This window comes from Scyliorhinus canicula, chromosome 12 (assembly GCF_902713615.1).
Source record: "Scyliorhinus canicula chromosome 12, sScyCan1.1, whole genome shotgun sequence".
In the NCBI taxonomy this organism is placed as follows: domain Eukaryota; kingdom Metazoa; phylum Chordata; class Chondrichthyes; order Carcharhiniformes; family Scyliorhinidae; genus Scyliorhinus; species Scyliorhinus canicula.
In genome coordinates, this window is record NC_052157.1 from 106038994 (window position 1) to 106064145 (window position 25152).

Genomic DNA, 25152 nt, shown 5'->3' on the forward strand with positions numbered 1-25152 from the left:
GGAGAATGTCCTTCACTCAAAATGAGTGTAAACCTTGAAGCTCTATCCTGGAGAGCTGTGGTTGCTCAGCTACTGAGTATGTGCAACATAGATATTGATAAACCTTTGAATAGTCAGAGACTGAAGGGATATGGCAATGATGCAGGAAGATACAATTGAGATAGAAGGTCAGCCATTATCATAATGAATGGCGGAGCAGTCTCAAAGGACAGACGTCCCCCTATTTCTGATGGTCCAATTTGATTATGAAACTTTAATTGTGAACAGAGCTGAAGCTGCAGTTGGGTGATTCCCGGCTTGGGTCACTGTCTGTGCGGAGTCTGCACGTCCTCCCCGTGTCTGCGTGGGTTTCCTCCGGGTGCTCCGGTTTCCTCCCACAGTCCAAAGATGTGCGGTTAGGTGGATTGGCCATGATAAATTGTACTTAGTGTTCAAAAAGGCTAAGTGGGGGTTGCTGGGTTGCAGGGATAAGTAGATATGTGTGCTTGAGTGGGTTGCTCTTTGTAGGGGGTGGTGCAGACTCAATGGGCTGAATGGCCTCCTTCGGCACTGTAAATTCTATGAAACCAAAATTCTATGATTGACGAGTGAAGCAGCATTTTCAATGAGCACAGGTCAGAGATTCTTGGGACCAATGGGAATACTCAAGGCCCCGATACCACTCAAAATATCTCTGAATCATGTGACACCGACACTGGGGGAAAATGGATGCTTATTTTAAAAAAGACAGATTGGAAAACGACAGAACTAAAAGCAGGGCAAGTTCGACACAAGCAGCCCGTTGATAGGAACAGAAGATCGGGAGTAGACCATTCAGCTTGTCGAGCCTGCTCCGCCATTCAATACAATTCAATTAGGCAGCACGGTAGCACAAGTGGATAGTATTGTGGCTTCACAGCACCAGGGTCCCAGGTTCGATTCCCGACTGGGTCACTGTCTGTGTGGAGTCTGCACGTTCTCCCCCTATCTGCGTGGGTTTCCTCCAGGTACTCTGGTTTCCTCCTACAGTCCAAAGACGTGCAGGGTAGGTGGATTGGCCATGATAAATTGCCCTTAGTGACCGAAAAAAGGTTAGGAAGGTTTATTGGGTTACGGGGATAGGGTGGAAAGTGAGGGCTTAGATGGGTCGGTGCAGACTCAATGAGCCAAATGGCCTCCTTCTGCACTGTATGTTCTATAATCTATGACCTTGGCTAATCGGTCACTTCAAAGCCTTTTACACACACTGTCCCTATAACCCTTTACGTTATTGTTAATCAGAAATCTATCAATCTCTGCTTTAAACATACTCAATGACTGAGCTTCTGCAGCCTCTGGGGTCGAGAATTCCAAAGATTCACAACCTGTGTCTGCGTGGGCCCCACCCTCACAACCCAAAAGATGAACAGGGTATGTGGTTTGGCCACACTAAATTGGTAAAAAATGAATTGGGTACATTAAATTCATAGAAAAAAACCTGCTAAAGACGACAAAGACTTTATCAAACCAAGCGAGATGAAATCAATGTCCACAATAATTACATCCCCATCCCCCCGACATATCTTAACCATTCTTACTGAAATGGTTAAGTGCAATTTAATATAAACTGGGGCAAGTGTTGATTCTAATTGTAGCTGCCTTTGAACTGTTTGAAATTGCCCGTGCCATTATAGTCCAGAATCTCACAGAAGCAGCTGTGCCAGTCTCCGTGAGTGTTAACATTGAACACAATAGTCACATCCACATTCCCCAGGGATGTGCAAACGTCAATTGGCATTGTGCCCTGGTATAATAGGAAACCAAATCCATGTTCTCAAACAGCAAGTTCTGAAGATTTCAATTGACACTTTGCCTTTTGCAGACTCTCCGTTGCTCATTAAGATGATGGATGATCGCCTCGAAGAAAGGAATTATATTTTTTCTTCACTTTGTTTTTAGAGGAAATGTTCCTTTGTGTTTCAAAGTCCCTGTATAGTTGCTGTCCTGATGATGGAATAACATTAGTCTGCCTGGAGTCATGGAAATGTCGACATGACTGTTCTTCACTAAATCTGTGATGCCCCGTAGCCCCTCTGCTCATTGTCATTTTTTGCACAGATTGGCTCTGGGAACACACCTCGTCTGTTCACCAATCACAGGACAGGTACCTGCTGCTTTATTACCCTCTTTGATAGGCTGAGCAACCTTGCTGTTGTTGCTCGTTCTGGGTGAGTGTACTTTACACTCAATTTGGCTCTGTTTCGTTCCTTAGCTCTAGAGTCGCCAGGTATCGTTAAGATACCGTCACAAGTTTCAAGTTCAAGTTCAGACCAATAACTCAATACACCAGTTAGTAAGTTCAAACAGGACACGTTTATTATAATACAGTTATCTACTAATTGTGCATATAAAACTACAAGACTAGGTTAATCCTACCACTAACAGGCCAATACTTATCTGGATAAGGGAACTGCCGGATCAGAGAACAACGGCCTCTAGCTTTGTCCTGGATCCGCAGGCTTCCAGTCGGTGTGGACTAAAGGGGTCAGGAGTGTCTACTCTCGTAGCGTGCGTTGTATGACACTTACTTGATGGCGGCTGCTGTTGGCCAGGCCTCTCCTTCTCAAGGTTCTTTGAGAGCTGCTAAGATATTCTGCTGGGAGGGCCGGCTAAGAGAGCAAATCAGTTCTGGGACCTGACTTTTATAGGTCCCAGGGGCTTCGTCTCCTTCAGGGCGGACCCTCTATAAACCTGCAATCGATTGGGTCTCTTCCCAATCGATTGATTTGAATTTCCCCAATAACGGGGCTGTCCCTCGATCACCGGGCGGTTCCTTACACCTTATTGGTGCCCTTTGTTTCAGACTCGACTGGCGCCGGAATGTCTGGCCTTCCATAGAATGTTTAACTGTTGTGTCCATTGTGCCTGGAAATCACCGTAAATCGCTTCATTAATATGCACAGCTTGTTAGTTACAATTCTGTCGGGTTTCTGTGGCAGCTAGAATACAGGGGATTCTGCAGACTGCTGGTTTCTTTGCCAATGTCCATTTTACCCTGCAATCTTTGCGTTCTTCCATTTTGTGTGAGAAAGTGGCCAACCCAGGGGGCTACACTGTGAGGAAATAGGATTCATAAACTCCTGTCGCAGGTTCAGTGTTTGACTCTCCCAGATCATAACAAGTGTTGTCAGTTCTTGGTGAACAAGCTTTGGGGAGTCTGGAGATGAGTCATTTACTGCAGAATTCAAAATTTCTGACCTGCTCTTGTAGCCACAGTATTTATACGGCTGGTCTAGTTCAGTTTCTGGTCAACGGTAACCCAGAGGGTGTTGTTGGTGAGAGATTCAGCGATGGTAATGCCATTGAATATCAAGGGGAGATGACTAGATTCTCTCTTATTGGAGATAGTCATTGCCTAGCACTTGTGTGGCACAAATGTTTCTTGCCTCTTATGTTGTCCAAGTCTTGCTGTCTGCAGATATGGACTGCTTCATTATCTGAGGAGTTGCAAGTTGTACCAAACATTGTGCAATCATCAGCGAACGTCCCCATTTCTGATGTTATGTTGGAAGAAAAGTAATTGATGAGGTAGTAGATGTTTGGGCTGAGGACACTACCCTGAGGAACACCTGCAGTGTTGTCCTGGGACTCAGATGATTGGCATCCAACCACCACAACCATCCATGAGGTATTAGTCCATCATTGGAGAGTTTCCCCCCTGATTCTCATTATTGGCTTCAGTTTTTCTGAGGCTCCTTGATGCCACATTCAGTTAAATACTGCCTTGATGTCAAGAGTTGTCACTTTCACCTTTTGCTTCTGGAGTTCAGCTGTTTTGTCCATGTTTGGACCAAGGCTGTAATGAGGTCTGGAGTCAAATGACCCTGGTGGAACATAGACTGAATGTCAGTGAGCAGGTTATTGCTGAGTAAGTATCGCTTTAGAAAGCACTTAATGACACCTTCCATCACTTTGCTGATGATCAAGAGCAGGCCATTACTTAGTCAGATTGGGTTTGTCCTGCTTTCTGTGGACAGTGCACAGCTGCCCAATTTTCCACATTGTCGGATAGATGCCAGAGTTGTAGCTATACCTGAACAGCTTGGCTAGTTTTACTGTTCAAGATTTCAGTACTACAACCTGGATATTGTCAGGGCCCATAGCTTTTGCAATATATAGCACCTTCAGCACTTTCTTGCTATCATGAGGCGTGAATCTGATTGTTTGAAGACTAGTTGTTGTCTGTGATTCTGGGGACCTCAAGAGGTGGCTAAGTTGGATCAATCACTCGGTACTTATAGCTAAATATGGCTGCAGATGCTGACTATCTACCATCATTAAGAATGGAGGAGTTTGTGGAGTGACCTCCTCTGATTAGTTGGTTAATTGTCCACCACCATTCACAACTGGATGTTGCAGGACCTGCAGAGTTTTAATCTAACCTGTTGGTTGTGGAATCATTCAGCTGTGTGTATAACATGTTGCTCCTGCTGTTTAGCATGTATGTAGCTCAGTGTTACAACCAGGAAGGAACCTTGTTTTTAGTTATGCATTGTGGTGCTCCTGACATACCCTCCGGCAATCTGCAGTGAATCAGGGTTAATTCCCTAGCTTGCTGGTAATGGCAGAATAAGAGTAATGCTGGACCATGACATTACAGATAATGGGTGGCCAGTTATGAGTTGCTATCTGCTCTGATTCCAGCAACTGATTCCTTCCTGCTTCGCAAGGGCTACTTTCTTCAGGACATATGTAGGACGCAATTTACCAGCCGCATTGCAGCCGAATAGGAGCATGGTGCAGCTGGAAGATGCCGGGAGAGGTTTCCCAATAGCCAGCCTGCCTTGTGAGATCTACCAGGTCTCACAAGACGTTGCGATAAGTATCCCGCCCACAATGGGCCAGACCAAGCCTCGCACATGTAAGCAGATTTAAAACCCGCTTAGGCGTGCTAACCCAGGATCTATTGGGCTCAGGGCATCTACCAGCTACCTCAAAGAGCCCCCAGCCGGGCGCCATTCAGTACTGGTCCACACAAATGTGGACCAGGTGGAACGGCACCTGGGGGTCTCCCAGACCATTGGAGGTCCCTGGGTGGTCAGGGACAGGGCAGGGTGGTCCCTTGGCCCTCTGCCTGTAACACGGGCACCTCGGCGCTGCCATCCTGGCACCTTGGCACCGCCACCCTTATACTGCCATGGTGCCCTGGTGACAGGTCAAAACCGGCATGAGCAATACCAGGGTGCCCATGTGCCAGCATTACACAGCCAAGGGTCAGGGCCGGAGGAGGGCCATGCCATTAAAGGAGGGTAGAGAGGGTGTATGAAGGATGGGAGTGTGCAGGGTGGGTATGAAGGGGTCTCAGGAAGATTGAGGGCTGTGAAGGGTAGGGGTCCTGCAAGGGGGGAGGGGGGCCTGAAAGGGAGGGGGTCCAAACACAGGCATGGGAAGGCCTGAAAAAGGGGCACTCATTAACCCCCCCATCGCTTGAGGGTGGGGTAATTCCCATGTGTGTGGGGGGCAACATTACCCATGGGTGGACTTAGAGTTCATGGCACCCTTTCAAAATGGTGGCGTGATTTCTGAGGTGCCGGTTCAGCTCTCCGGTGATGAAAATAACTCAAAGCGTGGGCTAGCCCAGGGGAGGAACTCCCCATGGCCCAAAATAGTGACTAAGCGTGGTTAGATAGTGGTGGGGACAGAGCCGGGGTTAAACACCTAGCAAAATCCAGCACAATGGCACTTAGAAATTCTTCCGTTAGATCGCGCCTGTAATATCAAATGGTTGGTAGATGGATACACTTCACAGAAGTGCTGCAGCAAAACATTTCTCAAAATCCCTGGGACAGAAATGTTTGATTCTCCAGGCCACTTGTTTCTGATACTTTGAAGGTTCAGTGATCTTGTCTCTGTTAAGATGTGGAAGAGAAACGACAAAACAATCAAAGTCGTTTTTAAGAAATTATAAAAATGAACGGGTGGCGCACATGACCAAAGCTCACACCTGAAGAATGGGCTTTTGGGCGATGTCAGAACGATACCCAGTAAGAGATAAACCTCTTGAAATGAAAAATGAAATGAAAATCGCTTATTGTCAGGAGTAGGCATTCAATGAAGTTACTGTGAAAAGCCCCTAGTCGCCACATTCCGGCGCCTGTCCGGGGAGGCTGGTACAGAATCGGACCGTGCTGCTGGCCTGCTTGGTCTGCTCTAAAAGCCAGCGATTTAGCCCAGTGAGCTAAACCAGCCACCTTCAAGATGAAGGTGCAGAAAACTGGAAATGGTGAAAGAAACGTGGGTGTGGCTGAAGATTTAAAACGTTCTCAAATTGCAAACCTGAGCTAAATCTGTATTTTCAGTTTCTTTCATCTTATTAGGTCTTTCCAATTTGGCTCACTTTGTCCTGTTTGGACTATATTTTCTTCTTGGCCAAATGTGAAGAGAACTGGATTATCCAGGCAACCTGGATAATCCCAATACAACAACTAGTGACCGAGCATGAAAATTGCAACAGAAGATAGGGGACATCAAGCCTCATCGTTCTGGTACAGTAAAGGTAAACTCACAATGCAGGGTTATGGGGAGAAGGTGGGGGAGTGGCACTCGGCAAATAGCTCCAAAGGAGAGCTGGCGCAGATGCAATGCGCTGAATGGCCTCCTTGTATGGTGTAACAATTCTGAGCTTCTATAGCATTGCTGCAAAGTAGTTTAGTTCCACACTGATGTTGTCACCATGGGGGCAGAGTCGATCTTCAGCAGCTGGAAAGTAATCTGATGGAGGATATCACCCCCAGCCCAGCCTTTATAGACCCATCTGACCTTTATTGGACTAAAACTAATGGGATTGAAATCAGATAGATCCTTTAAAGGGGTTCTGCCTCGCCACCTGGCATAGACAAAATTCTACACTAAAGTTACTTGAATCCAGAATCTATACATGGCCCAACAGCATTGGAATGCAGCAGACGTAGGAACATATGAATTAGGAGCAGGAGTAGGGCCCCCACCCCACCCCACCCCCCGCCCCTGAGTCTGTCTTTCACGAGTGACACTCTAAGAACATAGGAAAGAAACAAAGAGAGTGTCATCATAGAAGGATATTACACTTCACGTTCATGGCCATGTCTAAGCACCCATTGTGTGCTGTAGCTCTTTAACGTCGGTAAAAAGCCCAAACTGATTCACAGCAGAGCTGACCTGGTTCTTGAGTTAAGAGAAGGAAAGGACATAGGGTTGAGCTGGAGGGGGTTGGGGCAGAGGAACACAGGGCTGAGTTGGAGGGGTTTGGGACAGAGGAACCCAGGGTTGAGCTGGAGGGGTTTGGGGCAGAGGAACCCAGGGCTGAGTTGGAGGGGTTTGAGGCAGAGGAACCCAGGGTGGAGTTGGAGGGGGTTGGGGCAGAGGAACCCAGGGTGGAGTTGGAGGGGTTTGGGGCAGAGGAACCCAGGGTGGAGTTGGAGGGGGTTGGGGCAGAGGAACCCAGGGAGGAGTTGGAGGGGTTTGGGGCAGAGGAACCCAGGGTGGAGTTGGAGGGGTTTGGGGCAGAGGAACCCAGGGTGGAGTTGGAGGGGTTTGGGGCAGAGGAACACAGGGCGGAGTTGGAGGGGGTTGGGGCAGAGGAACCCAGGGTGGAGTTGGAGGGGGTTGGGGCAGAGGAACCCAGGGCGGAGTTGGAGGGGTTTGGGGCAGAGGAACACAGGGCGGAGTTGGAGGGGGTTGGGGCAGAGGAACCCAGGGCTGAGTTGGAGAGGGTTGGGGCAGAGGAACACAGGGCGGAGTTGGAGGGGATTGGGGCAGAGGAACCCAGGGTTGAGTTGGAGGGGTTTGGGGCAGAGGAACCCAGGGTGGAGTTGGAGGGGGTTGGGGCAGAGGAACATAGGGCGGAGTTGGAGGGGTTGGGGCAGAGGAACCCAGGGTGGAGTTGGAGGGGTTTGGGGCAGAGGAACCCAGGGCTGAGTTGGAGGGGGTTGGGGCAGAGGAACCCAGGGCTGAGTTGGAGGGGTTTGGGGCAGAGGAACACAGGCTGAGTTGGAGAGGGTTGGGGCAGAGGAACACAGGGCGGAGTTGGAGGGGATTGGGGCAGAGGAACCCAGGGTGGAGTTGGAGGGGTTTGGGGCAGAGGAACACAGGGCGGAGTTGGAGGGGTTTGGGGCAGAGGAACCCAGGGTGGAGTTGGAGGGGTTTGGGACAGAGGAACCCAGGGTGGAGTTGGAGGGGTTTGGGGCAGAGGAACCCAGGGTGGAGTTGGAGGGGTTTGGGACAGAGGAACCCAGGGTGGAGTTGGAGGGGTTTGGGGCAGAGGAACACAGGGCGGAGTTGGAGGGGGTTGGGGCAGAGGAACACAGGGTGGAGTTGGAGGGGGTTGGGGCAGAGGAACCCAGGGTGGAGTTGGAGGGGTTTGGGGCAGAGGAACCCAGGGTGGAGTTGGAGGGGGTTGGGGCAGAGGAACCCAGGGAGGAGTTGGAGGGGTTTGGGGCAGAGGAACCCAGGGTGGAGTTGGAGGGGTTTGGGGCAGAGGAACCCAGGGTGGAGTTGGAGGGGTTTGGGGCAGAGGAACACAGGGCGGAGTTGGAGGGGGTTGGGGCAGAGGAACCCAGGGTGGAGTTGGAGGGGGTTGGGGCAGAGGAACCCAGGGCGGAGTTGGAGGGGTTTGGGGCAGAGGAACACAGGGCGGAGTTGGAGGGGGTTGGGGCAGAGGAACCCAGGGCTGAGTTGGAGAGGGTTGGGGCAGAGGAACACAGGGCGGAGTTGGAGGGGATTGGGGCAGAGGAACCCAGGGTTGAGTTGGAGGGGTTTGGGGCAGAGGAACCCAGGGTGGAGTTGGAGGGGGTTGGGGCAGAGGAACATAGGGCGGAGTTGGAGGGGTTGGGGCAGAGGAACCCAGGGTGGAGTTGGAGGGGTTTGGGGCAGAGGAACCCAGGGCTGAGTTGGAGGGGGTTGGGGCAGAGGAACCCAGGGCTGAGTTGGAGGGGTTTGGGGCAGAGGAACACAGGCTGAGTTGGAGAGGGTTGGGGCAGAGGAACACAGGGCGGAGTTGGAGGGGATTGGGGCAGAGGAACCCAGGGTGGAGTTGGAGGGGGTTGGGGCAGAGGAACACAGGGCGGAGTTGGAGGGGTTTGGGGCAGAGGAACCCAGGGTGGAGTTGGAGGGGTTTGGGACAGAGGAACCCAGGGTGGAGTTGGAGGGGTTTGGGGCAGAGGAACCCAGGGTGGAGTTGGAGGGGTTTGGGACAGAGGAACCCAGGGTGGAGTTGGAGGGGTTTGGGGCAGAGGAACACAGGGCGGAGTTGGAGGGGGTTGGGGCAGAGGAACACAGGGCGGAGTTGGAGGGGGTTGGGGCAGAGGAACACAGGGTGGAGTTGGAGGGGTTTGGGGCAGAGGAACCCAGGGTGGAGCTGGAGGGGGTTGGGGCAGATAATTGACCTGGTTTCCATTCTCATTCTTCTCAGCTTCCACATTGTCAAAGGTCATGAGGAGGTGATTCTGTAAGTTATGTCACTGTTCTTGCTCATTTTCATCTTCATCATTTACCTCCTCCTAGTCCCTTGTTGTTTAGGGAATTTTCAGAAAATTAAGGAAAAAGCTAAGAATGGATAAACTCCACCATGTGGTGATTCGAGGACAAAGTTTGTATAATACATCTTAGGAAGCCAGGGTGATAGGGTGATGTTATTTGTCGCAGGCTCCACACAGACAGTGACCCAAGCCGGGAATCGAACCTGGGACCTTGGAGCTGTGAAGCAACAGTGCTACCCACTGTGCTACCATGCTGCCCTTACCTGATTGGCCCCCACTCTGCTGCAGAAGTGTAAAGATTCAACTGACTGTTCAAAGTCTGCACTCCTGTTTTCATGCACTTTGCTAAATTACATCTGTTTTACACAAGATTAACTCCATTGAATATTCTGCAGACCAGGTAAATGAACTGACCCTGGCAATACTTGTGTCAATTACTCTACAGACCATTCGTGGACTTGTAGCATTATTGACCCAGGGGTTTCTGGGTCAGCTTATTTTAGTGGACACTTCACCTTGAGGGACTTGGATTCAAATCCTGTGTTGCCTGATGGGATGATGCGTTCTCTTGGTGTTGGCTTTCAGTTTGCCACATGCAATCATTTTAGATGGTGTCAATCTCGCTCCTCGTGGGCCTGGTCTAGGACAAAAGACTCCATAATTTGGCACTCATTAACAATGTCATTCATAGAATCCCTATAGTGCAGAAGGAGGCCATTCGACCTATCAAGTCTGCACCGACCCTCTGAAAGAGCTCTCTACCTCGGCTCACTCCCCAACCCTATTGCCCCAACCCTGCGCATTGATCATGGCCACCTGACCTGCACATCTTTGGACTGGGGGACGGAATCGGAGCTCCCAGACGAATCCCATGCAGATATGGGGAGAATGTGCAAACTCCACACAGCCACCCAAAGCCGGAGTCAAACCTGGGTCCCTGGTGCTGTGATGCAGCAGTACTAACCACAACATAACCATTGAGAGGTCTTATATTGAAGGGTTTGGAAATCGGGGTCGCGAGAGTATAGTATCAGGTTACCTTAAAATCATTGGAAGGTACGGAACAGAAGGAGATCATTTGGCCAATTATGCAGATCACACCTCTTTGAAAACACTATCCCATTAGTCCAACTCCTCTGCCCTTTCTCAATAACCCTACAGGTTTTTGCCATCCAATGGAATTAGTTTCTCTTTAATTACCCTATTGTTATAACCTGCCTGCTTACCACTGGCTGGAGACTAATGACAATCCCACAATCCTTTGGGAGTATGAGCTTCCCCAAGAGGGGGGCGGAGAAGTCATTAGCAGATTCCCTGCATAAATAAAGATGGCCAGTATGGAACCAACAGAGAGAGAGGAGTGAGCAGCAAGGGAAGTTGCTGCTGCTGCTGCTGCTGCTGCTGCTGTATATATATATGTTATTGTAAATAAATATTATTTCTTTGTATCCTGAAAACTCATGCTGGATTCTTTGTGGCCCTCACAAAACTGGCGGCGAGGGTTAAAGTGAATAGCTGTCTACGCTGCTGAAGCCACCTCCCTGGATTTTTGTTGGATACAGGTTGGAAGTTGTTTTCTATTACATCATGCCTCTGATGGACGTTTGGATGTTTTTGATGCTGCGCTGGAAAGCTGGAACCAGTACGCACAACGGATGCGTTACTATTTCTGGGCAAGCAACATCAACGCAAACGAGTGCCAGGTGGTCATATTGCTCACCACCTGCGGCCCACGTATGTTTGGGGTGATTAGGAGCCTTACGTACCCAGCTGCGCCGGACACCAAAATGTTTGATGAACTTGTGAACATAGTGGGGCAACATTTTAACCCAACCCGACCACGATAGTCCAGTGTTACCAGTTTAATACCGCTGAGAGGACCCCAGGGCAATCCCTTGCCGACTTTCTATCCAGGCTACGCAGGATTGTGGAGTACTGTGACTATGGTGAGACCTTGTCAGAAATGTTACGCGAACATTTGGTTTGTGGTATTAACAATGCGGCCGCCCAGAGAAAGTTGTTAGCCGAGCCAACATTGACTTTTCAACAGGCCATTCGAATAGTATTGTCCCGAGAGAGCGCAGAACGGGGAGTGCAGTAGCTACAGGGAATGGAGGTGCATGCCTTGGGGCGCAACCCCTTCCATCCGAAAGCGTCCCCTGCACTTCTGCGGTACCTTGGGCGGGGCGGCGTCCGGATCGATGCCAGTGGCCGTCGGACATTCCTCCCCGAAGGGAGCCTTCTCCAGAACCAATGGATGAGGAGCCATGTCACTGTCGGACTTGTGGGCGCCGACCCCATCGCGGACGCCGGTCCTGGGGGTGAGAGAGGCGCAATCGTTCTGACCAAAACTGGGGCCAGCCCAGGGGCCGTACCTTCCATTTGGATGAACCTGCGGTGACTACTCCTGAGGACGTAGAGACGGAGAATGACTGCCTGCAGCTGCATTGCGTGGCAGCTCCCCGTGTGGCCCCCATTAAAGTGACAGTATGGATCAATGGTCACCCGCTTGAGATGGAGTTGGGCACTGGCGCAGCGGTCACCGTGATCGCCCAGAGGACATTTGACCGCATCAAGCAGGGTATACAGACCCTTACATTAACCGACACACAGGTCAGGTTGGCCACCTACACGGGGGAACCATTGGACATTGCAGGAACTACGATGACCCCTGTTGTTTATGGATGCCAGGAGGGGCATTTCCCACTTATCGTGGTGCGCGGCCATTGGGCCAGCCTGTTGGGTCGGGACTGGTTGCACCATTTGCGGCTGCAGTGGCAGCACATCCTCCAAACAGTTTCTGGAGGGTTGACTGAGGTGCTAGGACGATACCCAGATGTATTTGGGCCCGGTTTGGGGAAAATAAAAGGGGCTGTAGCCCGTATCCAAGTCGAACCAGGAGCCATGCCGCGCTATTTCCGGGCGCGCCCGGTGCCTTACGCCTTGCTCGAGAAGGTAGAAGGGGAGCTCACTCATTTGGAGACTTTGGGTATCATCAGGCCTGTCCGTTTCGCTGACCGGGCAGCACCAATTGTACCTGTAATGAAGCCTGATGCCACAGTTCACTTGTGCGGCGACTATAAACTTACAGTGAATACGGCTTCCCGACTCGACCGATATACAATGCCACGCATAGAGGATCTCTACACAAAGCTTGCAGGCGGACTCTCGTTCACAAAATTAGATATGAGTCACGCCTACCTACAGTTGGAGTTGGACCCTGCCTCCCGGCCATATGTAACGATTAATACACACCGGGGCCTGTATGAATATACACGTTTGCCCTTTGGAGTATCCTCTGCCTGCGCTATTTTTCAACACGTTATGGAGGGCATTTTGTGAGGTTTACCGCGTGTTGCTATCTACTGTTTTGATCACAGGGACATCGGAGCAGGAACATTTGGAAAATTTGGAGGCTGTCCTTCGACGCTTTTCGGAAGCTCGAGTCCGTTTACGTCGCACAAAGTGCCTCTTTCAGGCATAAATAGAGCTGGTCAGTTTGGAACCAGTAGAGAGAGAGGAGTGAGCAGCAAGGGAGTTGTTGCTGCTGCTGCTGCTGCTGCAACAGCATGTGTGTGTGTGTGTATATATATTACCGTATATACTCGCGTATCCTGCGATCTCGCGTATCATGCAACCCCTAAATATTAGTCCCCAAAACATGATTTTATCATATATCTCATGTATCATGCGAATCACTTTTTTGAGATACCAGATGACACTAGGCTAGGCTTTCCGCCGTAAACAACCGAATGAGAAACAGCTGTTTTGCTGTTTCTAATCACGATAATAAACAGTTACCTAACACGTAACAAGTACCATAACACATAACAACGATCGAATACATTCTACCCTTAGCCACTATGGAGAAAAGATCTGCGAAGAAATATACTGCCAAATTGAAGCTGCAAGTTGTTGCCGAAGCGGAACAAAGCAACAACGTTAAAGCTGCAAAGCTGTTTGGTGTCGGAGAAAGCTGTGTCCGAAACTGGGGGAAACAGAAAGCAAATGCTTTGGATGGAAGTGAAGATGATGCTTTATTCGAAGATGCAGGAGAAGAGGATGAAAATATTGAAGACCTGGAAGATGATCAGTATGACGACTGCCTCGATGAAGAAGAATTCCAAGCCTTATTTGATGATGACACTGATAACAATGAAAGCGAATTTGAAGGATTTTAGTTTACCTGTAATAGTTTGTTTTAATAGTGTTTTTATTTTATTAAATGTTAATTAACCTACATATGTATTCCTGTTTTATATTTCATTATGTCCAAAAATAAATATAATAGTTTCATTAACTACTGGGTACTATTTGACTTACCGTAAATGGATACGGTCTGCTTAACAGCCTAACAGCCTAATCTTGGCCAGCACTTCACACCCGCAAATTTTGTATCTCGCGTATCATGCGACCCCCCAAATTTAGGTTACAATTTAGGTTTTCAAAAGTCGCATGATACGCGAGTATATACGGTATATATATACATATATATATGTGTTATTGTAAATAAATGTTTTTTCATTGTATCCTGAAGACTCGTGCTGGATTCTTTGTGGCCCTCACAAAACCTATTAAATCACTCAGGATACCCTTGAGGTTGAGCTTGTTGGTGGAGATCAGACTGCTGAATCTGTTTCCCTGGAATACTCGATTCTAACACAGGGGACTCGAAATGGGAAGAACTCTATTTTCCAGTGCTGAATTCCCTTTCTTTGATGAGCACAAAAACATCCAGTCCATAGGGTTAAGCTTGAGAATAGATCACATGTAATCCACTTTGAGTGGACAGGCCATGGTCTCAATTTTTCCATCCTTCCTTCCCCTTTTCTTTGGTATGGACGGGGAAGTAAATGGACAAAAAACATGTAAAGAACATGAACTCATCCCTGGAGGCCCAAATATTGGGATCTTTAGGTAGACCTCAATTTAAATGACTAACAGCTGTGCTCAAAACTTAAAAGGGGCCTAGTTTATATATTAAAATCTGGGCACTGAGATGTTTTGAGGAAAATACCATAATCATTTTCTTTTCAATCATCTCTGCCACTGCTGTTTTCTCAGTCCAATCACAATTGGATTATGGTCATATGCAATGCCACTTAAATGGATCATCTGATGGTGTCAGGTAAAGTCTGGCAATTAATCTTTTTTCATTTTTTATTACCTTTAAGGCCATAATAAAGGCTCCATTCAGTTCAACTTGTTTGCTGCCTGTATGTTCTATCAATCCAGTTCAATCTGCTTCTCCACTGACATTGTCCACACCCGAACACCCGATCCCTTTTTAAGATGTTGCTGCAGGTGTACTCAGGAGAATTAAAAAAGATATATTTCCAATTTTCTTTGAAGATTTGCATATTGAACGTGGACGGCATGGTGGCACACGTAGCACTTCTACATCACAGCGCCAGGGATCTGGGTTCAATTCCAGATTTGGGCGACTGTGTGGAGTTTGCACATTCCCCCCGTGTCTGCGGGGGTTTCCTCCGGGTGCTCCGGTTTCCTCCCACAGTCCAAACATGTGCAGGTTAGGTGGATTGGCTGTGCTAAAATTGCCCCTTAGTGTCAGAAAAATGTGCAGGTTGGGTGTGGTTGTGGGGATAGGGTGGGGGAGTGGGCCGAGGTAGGGTCAGTGCACATTCGATGGGCTAAATGGATTCCTTCTGCAGTGTAGGGATTCTATGATTCTATTTCTCTTTAACAGATATGAAAATATTGAAAATGGAGATAAAAAGCTGTTTGGCCGACAGTCAAACATCCAATTGGGTAATGATTCTTTTTGTTTTCCAATGGGTATAGGAAGGCCGTGCGTCACAAGGTTAGATATTTTCCCCGACTAATGGCTGGAGTGCGGGGGCAAGTCATGTGATGAAACCTCCAGGAATACATTTAATCACAGTTGGCAACCTGAGAGTGGACATACTGCCCCTGGCCTAGTTGATGCACACAGAGAAACAAAGGTTGACCCTAATGCCCTGTTCTTCTGGTGTAAATGGGGCAGTGAGAGGACAACATTAATCGGCAGGAATCGTACAGGCCCCTGTGAGCACAGGGCTAGAAAATGCGGTGAGACATTCGAGCATCCATTGACTATGACGGGAAAGGAAGATCCTACCGGTGAGAGACCATATAATTCTGCGCAGAGGAACACTGATTTATTGCTTGGGGCACAGCCATTTGCATTTCCCATATGGCCTCAGCTTAGACGGCTAGTGGTCCCGCTGGAGACCAGCAAAGGCATAATTTAGATATTAAAATGTGGGTCAGATGTAAAATGTAAAAGGCTATTTTTACATCAATCAGAAACGAGGTTTTTTTTAATGGAGTCAGAGAAGCCAATTAATGTGGGTCATATTGACAAGGTCAATCAAAGGCTGACAGCACCTGCTTAAGGTCAGGGCGACTGCCACTTGTTCATAGGGAAGATAGAAGTTTGAAAGCTATGAAACAGATGTGCATTAATTACTGAGTGAAATATGTAAATCATTACTTCATATACACATCATATAAACCATTCATAGCACAGCTGTCATGGTTATAACATTGTTTGCACAAAGCTCTGAAGATGCAAATTTACGATTGGCATGTTTACTGGGAGCAGATGGCTCCATGGAGTTGCTAATTCTGGAGAAAATTACCCTTTTATTTTAAGTAAGGAATGGCTGCGTAGATATTCTTTTGGCACATGACCGTGCATCAAATAATTATTCATGGTAAGGAGTCTCGTGTATGAGGGAAAAAAAACGCACTGACTTGTTAAATAAAATCTGTCAAGATCACATCGGCCTCCTCGAGCGAGTGAAATCCAAGTTAATCACAATAAATGATACGGTGAGCTGTCACTTTACAATCATTCCTTAGCCCTGATGTGGTTCAGGTTGTCTGCAGCAGGGATGAGACCTTGAGTAATTCTGAACCTCGACCGCTGTCAATATGAATAAACATTCCGTGAATTGTAAGGCTGCCCGGTAGGTTTCTGTGGGCTTTACAACTGGGAGTGGGTAGGAACAGGAGGAGGCCATTAAGTCCCTTGAGTCAGTTCCAGCATTCAATTCGAACATGGCTGATCTATATTTAAGTCCGCCAGGTTCGGATTGTAACTTAATACTCTTGCCTCACAACAATTTAGGAATCACACTTTTCTGAAATTTCTAAATGATCCCTCGCCTCAATCGCAATTCTGGGGGGAGCGTTTGAGATTTTCCACTACCCACCTTGTGAGGACGTGCTTCCTGACTTCACCCTGCATGGCCTGGCTCTAACGTTACTATTATGCTCTGCTGTTTCAGTTTCTGAACCTTCCAGGAAGCTTTAAGCTGGAAGGAATGGATAAACCTTGAAGAATTACAAACCCATTCTGATTATACTAATATCACTACCAGACTGGAAACCATGTTATTCCAAACTAGTGAACATTTATTGAGTATTTACACTGGTCGGAATCTTCTCGTCGTTGCAAATCACTTTTCCCACCGGCAGCACACTCTCTCCCGTGAATTTTGCAGCATCGTAGGGAGGTTACAATGGGAATTCCATTGACAAGTGTCGGGAGGATAGAATCCCACTGCCAGCAAATGGCACACTGCCGAGAAACACACAACTGGGGGATTGGAGAATCCCGCCCACTATTTACAGAGACAGATTTTAGCAGGGGGTCTATTAGAACCTCCTTCCCTCAGGTTACATGCAGTCTGCCTTCACTGATTATGCACTCTAGCTATAAGGGCTAGCTATAGGGGCCTCACGGTAGCATGGTGGTTAGCATCAATGCTCCACAGCTCCAGGGTCCCAGGTTCAATTCCCGGCTGGGTCACTGTCTGTGCGGAGTCTGCACGTCCTCCCCGTGTGTGCGTGGGTTTCCTCCGGGTGCTCCGGTTTCCTCCCACAGTCCAAAGATGTGCGGGTTAGGTGGATTGGCCATGCTAAATTGCCCGTAGTGTAAGGTTAATGGGGGGATTGTTGGGTTACGGGTATACGGGTTACGTGGGTTTAAGTAGGGTGATCATTGCTCGGCACAACATCGAGGGCCGAAGGGCCTGTTCTGTGCTGTACTGTTCTATGTTCTAAGCATAATAGCTATTAATCTGTTATACATCCCTCCCCACCCCTCAAGTCTTTTTTACCCATTAACATGAACTACTTATTTCCTATGCTCTCCAGAATATTCCCCTTGGAAGGCACCAACCACCTTGTATTCTGTGTTACGGCCGTGGTAATGATGCACACACAACATCTAGTACTTTAACTAGAAAGGTGATTTATTAACAAACATGTGGAAAGATAACTAACAAACTTTAATGTAGACGGTAACTAATAAATTAATTCTCCTGGAGCTATCTCTAGTGCAACTGTCCTCTAGTATGACTTACTACCAACTGACAGGTGTCTCAAGTCACATGATAGATCTCTATCAGCTGCTGGTTAGAGGTCGCATCGCTAACTATGTACAGAACATTGCGCAGGCATATCAACATACTCCTCAGACAGTGATTTCTGCTTCTGGTCAATGAACAGAGATTTTCATTTTCTTCTCTTCTTTTCTTTCCCTTCTTCCTGGTACTCTGGGGAAAGGTCAGACTGCTGGCTGCTCTTGTTTGAAAGAACGCAGCTCGTTCAGCCCACGGCAAGATTTGTTCAGCTGTAGAGGGTCTACAAACCTGTCCCGCTGCAACGAATAAAGTATTGTGTAATATCTCATCCATCAACAAAGAGAAGTATCAAGAAGAAAATGATGGTTGTCTTGCTAACGCTGCAGCAGTTTCATTTTCTGTAGGTAGTGGTTCAAATTACACACTCTCCTCAATGTGAGTTTGCCCCTCAGCAGCCTTGAACATCTCAGGAGCTTCATCAGAATGTACACTGTCACCAGTGTCAGCAGTGATAGAAACATACAGAAGCAGGGAAATTACAATTTCTTGTTTGCTTATGGGATTCGTAAGATCTATGGTAAGTACCTCTTCTGTTTTTTGACCTCCGGATTTAACTTTGGATTCAATTATAACAGGGATTTGTTCTATAACAGTTACAACGACAATAGTAAGAACTCAGTTTTTCATCATAGAGAAGAGTTGCTGCATCAGGTTGTTGTTGTCGGTCCTCGGTGTCTTCAGCTAAATAAATAGATGGATTTGCATCTTCATCACCTACTCCAGTGATATACTGTTTCCCTCAGAAGAGGTTTCTGTGCTGTCATCGCCATCATTAACATCCAAAAAGTAAAGCAAGGTTCATGATCTCCCTCTGTGACAAATCATCGATCTCTGTGGCATTTGGTTGTCATTCTCTTCCACTCTTTCCCGAAAGGACAAATTACGGTCGAGAATTCATCCTTGGTGTACATCCTTGGCAGTCCGGTATTGACTGATTCAGATCCGGGTTCTCAGTGAGTCTGGAGGCAGTCCTGTATTGACTGATTCAGATCCGGTTTCTCAGTGATCCGGAGGCAGTCGGCATTGACTGATTCAGATCCGGTTTCTCAGTGATCCGGAGGCAGTCCTGTATTGACTGATTCAGATCCGGTTTCTCAGTGATCCAGAGGCAGTCCTGTATTGACTGATTGAGATCCAGTTTCTCAGTAATCCGGAGGCAGTCCTGTATTGACTGATTCAGATCCGGTTTCTCAGTGATCCGGAGGCAGTCCTGTATTTACTGATTCAGATCCGGTTTCTCAGTGATCCGGAGGCAGTCCTGTATTGACTGATTCAGATCTGGTTTCTCAGTGAGTCCGGAGGCAGTCCTGTATTGACTGATTCAGATCCGGTTTCTCAGTGATCCGGAGGCAGTCCTGTATTGACTGATTCAGATCCGGTTTCTCAGTGATCCGGAGGCAGTCCTGTATTGACTGATTCAGATCCGGTTTCTCAGTGAGTCCGGAGGCAGTCCGGTATGACTGATTCAGATCCGGCTTCTCAGTGAGTCCGGAGGCAGTCCTGTATTGCCTGATTCAGATCCGGTTTCTCAGTGAGTCTGGAGGCAGTCCTGTATTGACTGATTCAGATCCGGTTTCTCAGTGATCTGGAGGCAGTCCTGTATTGACTGATTCAGATCCGGTTTCTCAGTGAGTCTGGAGGCAGTCCTGTATTGACTGATTCAGATCCGGTTTCTCAGTGAGTCCGGAGGCAGTCCTGTATTGCCTGATTCAGATCCGGTTTCTCAGTGAGTCCGGAGGCAGTCCTGTATTGACTGATTCAGATCCGGTTTCTCAGTGAGTCCGGAGGCAGTCCTGTATTGACTGATTCAGATCCGGTTTCTCAGTGATCCGGAGGCAGTCCTGTATTGACTGATTCAGATCCGGTTTCTCAGTGAGTCCGGAGGCAGTCCTGTATTGACTGATTCAGATCCGGTTTCTCAGTGATCCGGAGGCAGTCCTGTATTGACTGATTCAGATCCGGTTTCTCAGTGAGTCCGGAGGCAGTCCTGTATTGACTGATTCAGATCCGGTTTCTCAGTGAGTCCGGAGGCAGTCCTGTATTGACTGATTCAGATCCGGTTTCTCAGTGAGTCTGGAGGCAGTCCTGTATTGACTGATTCAGATCCGGTTTCTCAGTGAGTCCGGAGGCAGTCCTGTATTGACTGATTCAGATCCGGTTTCTCAGTGATCCGGAGGCAGTCCTGTATTGACTGATTCAGATCCGGTTTCTCAGTGATCCGGAGGCAGTCCTGTATTGACTGATTCAGATCCGGTTTCTCAGTGAGTCCGGAGGCAGTCCTGTATTGACTGATTCAGATCCGGTTTCTCAGTGAGTCTGGAGGCAGTCCTGTATTGACTGATTCAGATCCGGTTTCTCAGTGATCCGGAGGCAGTCCTGTATTGACTGATTCAGATCCGGTTTCTCAGTGATCGAGAGGCAGTCCTGTATTGACTGATTCAGATCCGGTTTCTCAGTGAGTCCGGAGGCAGTCCTGTATTGACTGATTCAGACCTGGTTTCTCAGTGATCCAGAGGCAGTCCTGCATTGACTGATTCAGATCCGGTTTCTCAGTGATCCGGAGGCAGTCCTGTATTGACTGATTCAGACCTGGTTTCTCAGTGATCCAGAGGCAGTCCTGCATTGACTGATTCAGATCCGGTTTCTCAGTGAGTCCGGAGGCAGTCCGGTATGACTGATTCAGATCCGGTTTCTCCGTGATCCGGAGGCAGTCCTGTATTGACTGATTCAGATCCGGTTTCTCAGTGATCCAGAAGCAGTCCTGTATTGACTGATTCAGATCCGGTTTCTCAGTGAGTCCGGAGGCAGTCCTATATTGACTGATTCAGATCCGGTTTCTCAGTGATCCGGAGGCAGTCCTGTATTGACTGATTCAGATCTGGTTTCTCAGTGAGTCCGGAGTCAGTCCTGTATTGACTGATTCAGATCTGGTTTCTCAGTGATCCGGAGGCAGTCCTGTATTGACTGATTCAGATCCGGTTTCTCAGTGATCCAGAGGCAGTCCTGTATTGACTGATTCAGATCCGGTTTCTCAGTGATCCGGAGGCAGTCCTGTATTGACTAATTCAGATCCGGTTTCTCAGTGATCCAGAGGCAGTCCTGTATTGACTGATTCAGATCCGGTTTCTGAGTGAGTCTGGATTCCGTCCTGTATTGACTGATTCAGATCCGGTTTCTCAGTGAGTCCGGAGGCAGTCCTGTATTGACTGATTCAGATCCGGTTTCTCAGTGAGTCCGGAGGCAGTCCTGTATTGACTGATTCAGATCCGGTTTCTCAGTGATCCAGAGGCAGTCCTGTATTGACTGATTCAGATCCGGTTTCTCAGTGATCCGGATGCAGTCCTGTATTGACTGATTCAGATCCGGTTTCTCAGTGAGTCCGGAGGCAGTCCTGTATTGCCTGATTCAGATCCGGTTTCTCAGTGAGTCCGGAGGCAGTCCTGTATTGACTGATTCAGATCCGGTTTCTCAGTGAGTCCGGAGGCAGTCCTGTATTGACTGATTCAGATCCGGTTTCTCAGTGATCCGGAGGCAGTCCTGTATTGACTGATTCAGATCCGGTTTCTCAGTGAGTCCGGAGGCAGTCCTGTATTGACTGATTCAGATCCGGTTTCTCAGTGATCCGGAGGCAGTCCTGTATTGACTGATTCAGATCCGGTTTCTCAGTGAGTCCGGAGGCAGTCCTGTATTGACTGATTCAGATCCGGTTTCTCAGTGAGTCCGGAGGCAGTCCTGTATTGACTGATTCAGATCCGGTTTCTCAGTGAGTCTGGAGGCAGTCCTGTATTGACTGATTCAGATCCGGTTTCTCAGTGAGTCCGGAGGCAGTCCTGTATTGACTGATTCAGATCCGGTTTCTCAGTGATCCGGAGGCAGTCCTGTATTGACTGATTCAGATCCGGTTTCTCAGTGATCCGGAGGCAGTCCTGTATTGACTGATTCAGATCCGGTTTCTCAGTGAGTCCGGAGGCAGTCCTGTATTGACTGATTCAGATCCGGTTTCTCAGTGAGTCTGGAGGCAGTCCTGTATTGACTGATTCAGATCCGGTTTCTCAGTGATCGAGAGGCAGTCCTGTATTGACTGATTCAGATCCGGTTTCTCAGTGAGTCCGGAGGCAGTCCTGTATTGACTGATTCAGACCTGGTTTCTCAGTGATCCAGAGGCAGTCCTGCATTGACTGATTCAGATCCGGTTTCTCAGTGATCCGGAGGCAGTCCTGTATTGACTGATTCAGACCTGGTTTCTCAGTGATCCAGAGGCAGTCCTGCATTGACTGATTCAGATCCGGTTTCTCAGTGAGTCCGGAGGCAGTCCGGTATGACTGATTCAGATCCGGTTTCTCCGTGATCCGGAGGCAGTCCTGTATTGACTGATTCAGATCCGGTTTCTCAGTGATCCAGAAGCAGTCCTGTATTGACTGATTCAGATCCGGTTTCTCAGTGAGTCCGGAGGCAGTCCTATATTGACTGATTCAGATCCGGTTTCTCAGTGATCCGGAGGCAGTCCTGTATTGACTGATTCAGATCTGGTTTCTCAGTGAGTCCGGAGTCAGTCCTGTATTGACTGATTCAGATCTGGTTTCTCAGTGATCCGGAGGCAGTCCTGTATTGACTGATTCAGATCCGGTTTCTCAGTGATCCAGAGGCAGTCCTGTATTGACTGATTCAGATCCGGTTTCTCAGTGATCCGGAGGCAGTCCTGTATTGACTAATTCAGATCCGGTTTCTCAGTGATCCAGAGGCAGTCCTGTATTGACTGATTCAGATCCGGTTTCTGAGTGAGTCTGGATTCCGTCCTGTATTGACTGATTCAGATCCGGTTTCTCAGTGAGTCCGGAGGCAGTCCTGTATTGACTGATTCAGATCCGGTTTCTCAGTGAGTCCGGAGGCAGTCCTGTATTGACTGATTCAGATCCGGTTTCTCAGTGATCCAGAGGCAGTCCTGTATTGACTGATTCAGATCCGGTTTCTCAGTGATCCGGATGCAGTCCTGTATTGACTGATTCAGATCCGGTTTCTCAGTGTGTCCCTAGCCAGTCCTGTATTGACCGATTCAGATCCGGTTTCTCAGTGATCCGGAGGCAGTCCTGTATTGACTGATTCAGATCCGGTTTCTCAGTGAGTCCGGAGGCAGTCCTGTATTGACTGATTCAGATCCGGTTTCTCAGTGAGTCCGGAGACAGTCCAGTATTGACTGATTCAGATCCGGTTTCTCAGTGAGTCCGGAGGCAGTCCAGTATTGACTGATTCAGATCCGGTTTCTCAGTGAGTCCGGAGGCAGTCCTGTATTGACTGATTTAGATCCGGTTTCTCAGTGAGTCTGGAGGCAGTCCTGTATTGACTGATTCAGATCTGGTTTCTCAGTGATCCGGAGGCAGTCCTGTATTGACTGATTCAGATCCGGTTTCTCAGTGATCCGGAGGCAGTCCTGTATTGACTGATTCAGATCCGGCTTCTCAGTGATCCGGAGGCAGTCCTGTATTGACTGATTCAGATCCGGTTTCTCAGTGATCCGGAGGCAGTCCTGTATTGACTGATTCAGATCCGGTTTCTCAGTGAGTCCGGAGGCAGTCCTGTATTGACTGATTCAGATCCGGTTTCTCAGTGACTCCGGAGGCAGTCCTGTATTGACTGATTCAGATCCGGTTTCTCGGTGATCCAGAAGCAGTCCTGTATTGACTGATTCAGATCCGGTTTCTCAGTGATCCGGATGCAGTCCTGTATTGACTGATTCAGATCCGGTTTCTCAGTGATCCGGATGCAGTCCTGTATTGACTGATTCAGATCCGGTTTCTCAGTGATCCGGATGCAGTCCTGTATTGACTGATTCAGATCTGATTTCTCAGTGATCCGGAGGCAGTCCAGTATTGACTGATTCAGATCCGGTTTCTCAGTGATCCGGAGGCAGTCGGCATTGACTGATTCAGATCCGGTTTCTCAGTGAGTCTGGAGGCAGTCCTGTATTGACTGATTCAGATCCGGTTTCTCAGTGAGTCTGGATTCCGTCCTGTATTGACTGATTCAGATCCGGTTTCTCAGTGAGTCCGGAGGCAGTCCTGTATTGACTGATTCAGATCCGGTTTCTCAGTGATCCGGAGGCAGTCCTGTATTGACTGATTTAGATCCGGTTTCTCAGTGAGTCTGGAGGCAGTCCTGTATTGACTGATTCAGATCCGGTTTCTCAGTGATCCGGAGGCAGCCCAGGATTCGCCTATTCAGTGACTCCTGTTTACTGAGCGAGTATGGAGACAGTCCAGTATTGACTGATTCAATGACTCCGGTTTCTCTGCGAGTCCAGAAGCAGTCCTGTATTGACCGTTTTGCCGACTCCAGTTTGTGTAGTGTGCAGCTTGGTCAATGGCCTCTGCAAGGTCCAGGGACTCAGATAGAGGTAAGACCTTTCCCATGGCTCTTTTTAAGTTCAATCGGTTGTTATGAGACTCTGGTCACAATTAGATGCTGTGATTGCTCCTACAGGTGTTTCTCAAGTGTGCTCTGCCGGGTCGGCGTCTTTCACTTTTCCCACCTTTATCAGCGTTGATTAGGATCCTCAGTAAATGGTTCCCAGACCGCTGCCACCATGTATTAGTTTCACGACTCGACTCTGTGTGCCTTGGATAGAGGAGAACTGAAAACCATGCTGTTGCAAACGAGTGAACAGTTATTGTGTATTTACACAGTTTACAGAGACAGACTTTAGCAGGGACTCCATTTGAAACTTCTTTCCTCTGGATCCAGTCACATCACTGATGATGCACTCCAGGAATTAGCATAATAGCTATTAAACTTTTATTTTACAACTTAAACAGAAAATGCTGGAAAAAACAGAAGGACTAGCAGCATCTGTGGTGAGAGGAATCTGTGTGGCTTTTCTTCAGATCTAAAGAGAGGTAGAAATGTAATGGATTAAGATATTGAGATAAGAAACATCAAGGAGCAGAAAACTTTGCTGGGTGTGGTCTATAGGCCCCCAAACAGTAGTGGAGATGTAAGGGAAGGTATTAATCAATGAAATCAGAGAAGCATGCAATAATGCTACAACTGTAATCGTGGGTGACTTTAATTTACATACAAATTGGACAAACCAAACACGCAATGGTATAGTGGAGGAGGACTTTGTGGAGTGTATAGGTGTTGATTTTTTAACCCAACACATTGAGGGATCAACCAGAGAACAGGCCATTCTAGACTGGGTACTTTGCGATGAGAAAGGATTAATTAACAATCTTGTTGTGCAGGGTCCCTTG